General features: G+C 47.2%; 1 long non-coding RNA gene across 1 annotated transcript; it reads right to left on the minus strand.

Moving 5' to 3' along the window:
* Nucleotides 1-2,359: 2,359 nt before the first annotated feature.
* Nucleotides 2,360-5,926, minus strand: LOC116565193. Its single transcript, XR_004275306.1, has 2 exons — nt 5,860-5,926; nt 2,360-4,568 (listed from the first exon to the last, which is right to left on the minus strand). It is a non-coding gene; the product is annotated as an uncharacterized LOC116565193 (long non-coding RNA).
* Between the last annotated feature and the right edge of the window lie 2,081 nt (nt 5,927-8,007).

Raw genomic sequence — 8,007 nt, forward strand, 5'->3', positions numbered from 1 at the left:
TTTCACCCAGCAGATGCCCTTTGGTCCTGTGAGGGCATTAGGCCAATACAGTGGGTGATCTGGAAGCTAACTCCTTTCAGAGGATGGCTTAACCTCAGTAACTAAAGCTGAAACCTAGTAGTAGGTCCCTAAGAGGGGCAGGGAAAAAATATCTGTTCAGAGGAAACGAGAATCAGCAGTAAGCTTTTGTTGTTATTACTGCATCTTATATTAGTATGAGACAGGAGTGCGGAGAAGCCCAAAGTGAAAGAAGATAAGTTTTTGGTATGCATGGAAGACGTGGATACTTAGCAACCCTCTCTTGTGGCACTCAACTGCACAAGCAGAGAAAGTCATGGCTATAGTCCATCTAGAAGATGAAAATGCTTTCAACAGGATTTACAAGGATAAGGGAAGGAGCATTGGGGGTAGGGTAGGGGTAAGCATGGGCTTGATCCACCTTAACTGTAATTCTGACCAGGTACCACAAATCACAGAACATCCCAGAAAGCAGAACTGCCCCCATCCCTGTCAAGGGAGCCTGTGCATGGCACTTTCTCTACAAGGTGTGTCTTCTTCTCCATCCATATCTAACTCCTAGATGGAGGATAGTCAAGGTCAGTCACTGTCTGTATTAGACTTGAGGAGCAAGAGCCCTCAGCCTCTCCATGGGCCACACTGATATAAGTGAAGGTGTCACCTGCTCTGAATAGGGAATGATTTACCTTCATGCCTTTTTGAACTGTAAAGGGCAAAACGTCTGGGGTCTATCAAGTGTATACATAGTTATTATAGCGCAAAATGTGTCTCAATTGTTTTAGGATAAATGTGTATTTCCCAATCCCCCACCTCCTTCCATTATAACCCATATAAACCATCTATGGACTAGAACATGACAAAACAACCTCTCTTATGATAGGAGAAAGTCTATTTATTACTTATATGATGCAGAACAATTTAGACCTTTTCAGTTTGAGTTGGAGAGAGGGGACGCACACAGAAAATGAGGGGCCACATTCCCACAACTCTAGACAGAATTTGATCTTACTCTTCCTACTTGCTTCTTTTACTTCTTTCTCCCTTTTTTCTTATTCTGGTTCCTCAGCTACAGAGAAAAGACAATTCATTTGGAGCTCTCGAGATTAATAATTTCACATGTGCCCCATCTTCTCATTCCCAGATGTTTGAAATTACAGTCAGGTGGAATCTCACACCTTGCCCAAATTGTATTTGATATGAGGCTCTTCAAAGCTTCCGGGACACCTTCCTTCTTCTCTCTCCGTATCAGTAGAACAGATACAACTGGAGCAATCTGCACTATTCTAGAATTCTACAGGCATTATTCTATAGCCATGACTTTCTCTGTGTGTGCAGCTGAGTGCCAGGAGAGAGAGTTGCTAAGTATCCATGTCTTCCATGCATACCAAAAATTTCTCTTCTTACACTTTGGGCTTCTCCCCACTCCTGTCTCATAGAGATGATATTTGCTTTTCTACTCATTAGGAAGCTCTAAGAAGATGCATAAGAAATGAATTACAGTGAGTGAGGCAAATGGAGAGACTTTCCACATGTACATTTTCTGTATTTTTAAACCATGCGAATTACTGCCTGTTTATGAAAAATTAATCTGATTAGAATATATATGAGAGACTAGATGCTAAATATATTTACACATAATGCCACATATTGAGGAGGAGGATGTTACCTACTGAAGATACAGGATTGAAGAACATGCAATAACTTTCTGCTTTGCTCAATGGGTCATAAGTTGAAAATCAGACTAGAAAATAATATTTGTTCACAGAAGCATAAAATCTTAGGTGAGGCAAAATGCACACTATTCCTCTCCCCCCTCATCTTCCCAAATGCAGAGGCTTGTCAGTTTAAAGTCATTTGCTCCTACAGTTAAGGGCTAGGATCATAGACTTGGAGAACTGGCTGAGCCCTCGGTCCCAAGTGGAAAGGCCAAGCTAGAACACAGTTAAAAAGAAAGACTGACATGGTCTAACAGAGGATTGAAAATAGCCTTTTTGTTGTTGTTGTTACAAGGAGGACAAGACCTTTTTCCCTAGAAATGGGTGCGTCTCAGAGCACTCCCCTTCACGCACATCCTCTTACACCTGCGTGGACTGAGCACTTTGCCCGCTTCCCAAGGCTTTCTCTAGGTGTAAAAGTTCTTGTTACTCACGAAACTTTGTTTAAAGTCTAAATAAAATAAGGAGGAGTAATGATGTTAACTCAGAAACAAAGGGGTCAACTCAGCAGGGTGTTGAACAATCGACCCCCTCTACCCACAGGTCATTAAATGGCTCCTGGATGCCAAAAGATTTTAAGCTAGAACTGTTTTCCCTTTCAAGAAATATGCAAATAAACAAATCAATTCCACCAAAGGACAGAGCTCTTCAGCTCATTCTTTTGTTTATTTCTCCTGCAGCTTTTCCTGTTGCATAGTCCCAGCTAATAAACAACTTAAAGCACTCTTACAGCGAAGGTCAAATTGCAAAATAGAAGAGACTTAATAGTCTTATTTAAAGGTATGCTATATATAAAATCACAGGGAAATAATATCTGTTCTATTCATATGTGGCAATAAACAGACCCGCCCCAAAACACAAAATCAGATTGCCTTTTCCCACAAAGGCGGATGGTTAACAGTAGGATTTCCAAAGGGCACTCATTTATGTTGGAAACTCATAGGTATTTCACAAAGCGACAAGCAGAAAGAATGGATCAACATTTGTAAAACCCAAAAAGGTGGCAACTGGGGGGAATGGTGGGGCAGGAAGGAAATGGAAGGGAGTTGAAAGAGTCCTTGGTTTCCCCAGCTGTTAGCAGAAGTTGGAACATGTGGTGTCAGGGTTTTTCCAAGATGACAAGGAATAGAAAGTAAAATTAATTCCCTCCAACAAATGAATGCCTTCCAACAAAAAAGAATGCCTTCCAACAAATAAAGATATATTCTCAGGTTGGAGACTTTTCTCCTTCCACAGGAAATGAGCAGAGGTCACTTAGAACCAATTCTCATCGTTTAGTAAAAATAACAGGGTGATTATAGAAGCAACAGAAGGAGTCAAGGTGTTTGTGCTAAAAAACTTCAAGTTCAGGCCTGGCCTGGAGTGGGAATATCCAAATGGGTTCTTCATATTTCAAGTTTTATAGACAGTCTTTTCCCTAAAGGATATACTTTCATTAGGTCATAAATGCACTAACAGATGAGAGAGGGAAAGAAGGGTGTGTGTGTGTGTGTGCGCGCTTGCTTGCTTGCTTGCTTGCATGTGGCCAGAATGGCAGAGCAGGTAAGGAGGTCGGGCTGTGGGGGGAGGTGGTGGGGCTGTGTGTCACTCACGTGCGCCGGCAGCAGCCAGGGACCACGAGTTCAGACGGCCCTCTGTGAGGCTTCCTAGGCTTCTGCTTGGTTATCTTAGCTCTTAGGTTTCCCTTGGGTTTCCCTGAGGCACCGAATTGCTCCAAATCCAGGCATTTACTTGCTTTAGAAGTGGGGTGGGGACGTGTTTTTTCCAGAGGGTTTGTTAAAAATTTAACTCGGAGAATTATATTAGTTGGGGCCTCAGTGCCTGAACTTGGGTGGGAGAAAAATGAGTTATTTGGCGACTTTCACTTTTCGCTGGGCACTAATTCCCCAGATTGGAGAGGTTTACCTCCTCCAAGACCCAAGGGACCCAACTGGGTGCCCTCAGGGGCCAGTGCTCTTCATCTCCCCACTCCCTGCTGCATACAAGAGAGGACTGTGCAGACAGAATCGTCCTGACCCGCTAGCCACGCAGGCTTCGGTCCGCGCACTCCTCAAAGTGTGTCTGGGTTATGCTACCAGCATCAATTAGCCGCTTCTGGGGCGTCCCAGAGAATGTTTAATTAACTCCACAGCTCTGATTCACACTTACAAGTTGGCAGCAGTTTAAAAATTATTGTAAAACACCACCCGGATAATATATTTACTGTTTGTCTAGGTCAGATTAGCAAGACACGCGCACATCCTCTACGTTTAAGTTACACACTGAAATGCAGAGCAAATATTTCAATAGGCATCTGCAAGCGGCAGAGAAGAACTGGAGCAATGATTATTTTCCTCCTTTTTGATTTTCTGTTTCTAAAGAAAGCATTGGTATCAAGGACGAGTTAGGTAATGTGTATTAACAGGCAAGCAGGTCGCTCTCGTTTACGCCCAATCACAGTTCATAGTTCAAGGAAAACTGACTTTAATTGACACCGTGTATATTCCTCTGCTCCTCTCAGGCTGCCCTGGCAGGGACGCCCCAAGAGTATTTATTTCTAGGGCTGGAAACAAAACAACCAACCCCGTCTACTGCGTAAGAGAGCGTTCCAAGATGGACTGCCGGAGAAAGGCTTTTTGACCCCTGTGGAAATTAGTCATATTGACAGACGCCCAGGGAAGGTAAATTACCCAGCGCGCTGACGTTACGCAGAGGCTCGCCGGGTCGGACTCCACCGCGGCGCCAAGGGGGCCAGAGGCTCCCAGTTCTTCCCCCCATATTTCGACAAAGTCCCGCTTCGCTTCTCTGGGCCCGGGATCTCAACGAGAAGACGGCCGAGAGAGCGGTAATAAGGTGCTAGAAAGGAAAAGAGAAGAGAAAATCAAAAAAGTAGAGAGAAATTCTGTGCGCCATAGCACTTAGCAAGCTGGGGAAACTAGGAGAAAACGAGCAAAGTCTGCAGGGGAGGGAGAGAGGGAGGAGGCAGGGAAGCAGAAGACCACGCGGCTCCCGGCGCCCAGGCCGCCACTTGGGAGGTCCCGGCCCCAGCGCAGGCCGGGCCAACCGTCCCCCCGGGAGGCTCGGGGCTCGGGAGGGGTCACAATTACACCTCGGCTCCAGGCGAGGACTTAAAAACCAAGTGGCGGGGACTGCAGTCTGGAAGCAAGGCCCTGCGGTCATCAGAGAGGGGCCAGGCCCGTGCACAGGAACCTTTTACAAGGCATGTGGGTACAAGAAAAAAAATAAAAATAAACCACTCTTATCCAGCATGGGCAGTGAAAAGAAAAGCTGCCTTCCAGAGGGGGCGAGCGGGAGTTTTGAAATTCAATGTGTGTTTTGCCTTTATATAAAGAGTTTTGCGTTTTTACGGATAACCAAGGGGAAAAATGAGAGGGAAGTAACTATTTTTTTTTTCCTGGAGAGGGCTGAAATAAGGGGTTCACCGGTTCTGCAAGTAACTGCGTACATCCACACAGCGCATCACACAAACCTGAGAAGAATCCTTGCGTGACCGGATTGTTTCTGGTACAAAATGAGGCCTAGTGGTCCCACCTCTTTTCTTTTTAAAAACTGAGCCTGTGGAGGGGGCTTATTGGAAAACATCCAAAGTGTGGCATCTGATTTTACCAGAGATTGGATTGGAGGTCTTCTTAACTAAGAGTCACCGGCTTGGCCACAAAAGACCCGGGTCTGGTCGCAAAGTGAAGGCAAAATTAGTGTGGGTCCCTTGCCTCAACGGCCCGGGCCCTCGGAGAGGAAAGGGCGAAAGCGTAGTCCTGGGCAGGGCCAGAGCAGAGCAAGTGGCGAGCTCTTCCCAGACCTCGGGTCTAGTCTAGCGTCGGAGGTATTTTTAGCTTTCTCTCTGCTCCCCAGAGGCTCTTTGGTAAGCCAGACAGAGGCTCTGCAAGCTGCCCTCGCCCCAAGGGCTGTGGGAGTAGGGTGGAGGAGGCTGCACTAGTATCTCGAAGAAAAAAGAAATTGCTTATCTTTACGTTAAAACAATATTCGCGCTCTCTGGGCTCCCCTTCTTCTGTTCTCTCGCTTTTTTTCGCCCGCAGGAACATGCCAAGTTCCACAGTTTAAGAGGACCGCGAGGGCAGGAATGGGTGGGGCCTGGAAATGAGCTCGGAAACTGGGTGCGGCGCACCTTCCTCTCTGCCTTTCCGTCTCTCTCCCGGCTGCGGCTGCTTCCCGGGAGCCAGTCTTGGATACCGAGGGTGGGGGGCAGGGGGAATGGAGGAATCTCCGTGGTCTCCAGGGAGGCAGGGACCCCGGGGCATTTATGTAAAGTTCCTGATCTTTTAAAATAAAGGCTTAAAATAAGTCCAAATGTTTCTGCAACAGAGTTTCCAACACACAGTTTGTTCAAGAACGCGAAAATCGGGACCCACACTAGCAAACCCCAAGTGAGTGAATTCTTATTATATAGAAACGGGTCTCCAGGCGCCCCTCTCACCTTGGAGAGACCTCAATCCTTTCAGGCTTGGGCCGCAGTCTGGACTTCCGCAGTCCCCCTTCTCCCCATTCCAGACCCTGCAGAGCCCTGGCAGCATCTGGTACCCGCCTTCACCATTTCCCAATCTCAGCAGTTAGCCCCTGCGCGCCCTTTTTGGCCTCCCTAACAGACACACAGGCACTCAAAACCAACTATGGAGTTGGACTTTTTCAGTTTCGTTGCCGTTCGAAAGTGCCCAGGCTGGCGGATCGAAGCTCAGCGGAGCAGAGACTGATGGCTGGCGGGAGCAGAGTCTGGAGCCAGGCCAAGGTATTCTCTGCTTCCGCCTTTGTGTCCTCCCACCCCCCCACCGGCCGCTCCCCTGCTCCCCGCATACCGCCAGCATCTCCCCTTCTCTGCACAAGAGTGTGCGGCCCGTGCGGTCCACCCTGGTTTTCCCGAGGTACGCTGGAGTTGCCCCCAAGTCCCGTCGGCCGCGCCCCAACCCACCGGATTGCCTTCGGGGCCCTTCGGGGCTGTGTCTTCGGCGTGGCGCTGTGAGCTAGGCGAACAGGAACCCCCCAAGGCCCGCCACATCTACGCTATTACCAGCCAGGTAGCCCTGCAGGTCGAAGATGCTCGGAGGAGGAGGAAGTGCAGAGGAAAAAAGAGGAAGGAAGAAAAAAAAACACTTAACATACACACACATGCACTCACAACCAACTTTGGAGTTAGACTTTTTCAGTTTCACACGAAGAGGCCTGGAGTATCTGCAGAAGGTTTTTGAAGACGTTTAGGAGGGAGGGTGAGTTTTCTGCTGAGAAACTCAATCTGCCATACAGTAGCGGCCCCATCTGGGATCTGTCACTACTGACAGCACCACAGGGCACAGCCGTGATCTTCTGCACAGCCTGCACTCCCCGAAATACCCTCCTTAATCAAAGGATGTCTGCGCGCCTGAGCTCAGCTGACCGCGCCGGGAGCACCGGAGCCGGCCGATCCCACCCTGGCCCGCCCCCTTCCCACGCACACGGCCACGGCCCCTCACGTCTTTGCCGCATATTAATTAAAAGCGGAAAAGAGACAGAGGCTGATGTCATTGCTCTCACAAGATCGTAAACGTAAAAGAGTCATCCTGTGAGAATCCCTGAAAATGACTTTAATGAATAATTTCAGAGACAGTTATGGCTTTGGGTGATTACTGAGCAAGAATATGAAAACCAGATTTGCAAAGCGAAGGCGATGGTCAAGAGGCCTGGCCGTTACTTTTTCCCATTAAAACCGCACCGGCTTTCCTTCTCCAAATACTAGTTACCAACTGAGGTTGCGTTTTCAGGTTTTCTTTTTCAAAAGCAACATTCTTCTTTCCATGCTTTTCTGCCTTATCCTAAAGACAAAAAGGTCAGCTCCAGGCAACGACATTAACAACCCACTTTAAATTGAAGGCAACCCTGCACTGTCATCAGTGGCCATTGGCTTCCATCTTTTTACAAAGGATGGATTTACTGCCATCTTAACTTAGGATCATATCTATTTTGGCCTCTTCTCTAGAGTATATAATGAAGGTTGAACTTTCTCACTGACTCTGAGTTAGTGCACTGTTTGTTGTAAAGGATCTCAGCTGGTGGGGCAGAAAAAAACAAGTTCCAAACAACCTGCCTTTACAGAAAAGTTTACTGGACTCTTTAGTTCTGGGTCACCAATCAACTGAAAGATGATTTGGTGTACACTAAGGAATGATATTTTCAAACACTACCTCTGGTCGTGGAGGAATGTCAGGTTGGTTAGATCTGGTTGCTCGTTTGGCCATGCATTAAATATACTATTTGAGGAAACAACTAGGGTGTTATTTGCAGAACT

The sequence above is a fragment of the Sapajus apella genome, unplaced genomic scaffold (assembly GCF_009761245.1).
Source record: "Sapajus apella isolate SASKATOON/1434 unplaced genomic scaffold, GSC_monkey_1.0 scaffold39, whole genome shotgun sequence".
Lineage (NCBI taxonomy): Eukaryota > Metazoa > Chordata > Mammalia > Primates > Cebidae > Sapajus > Sapajus apella.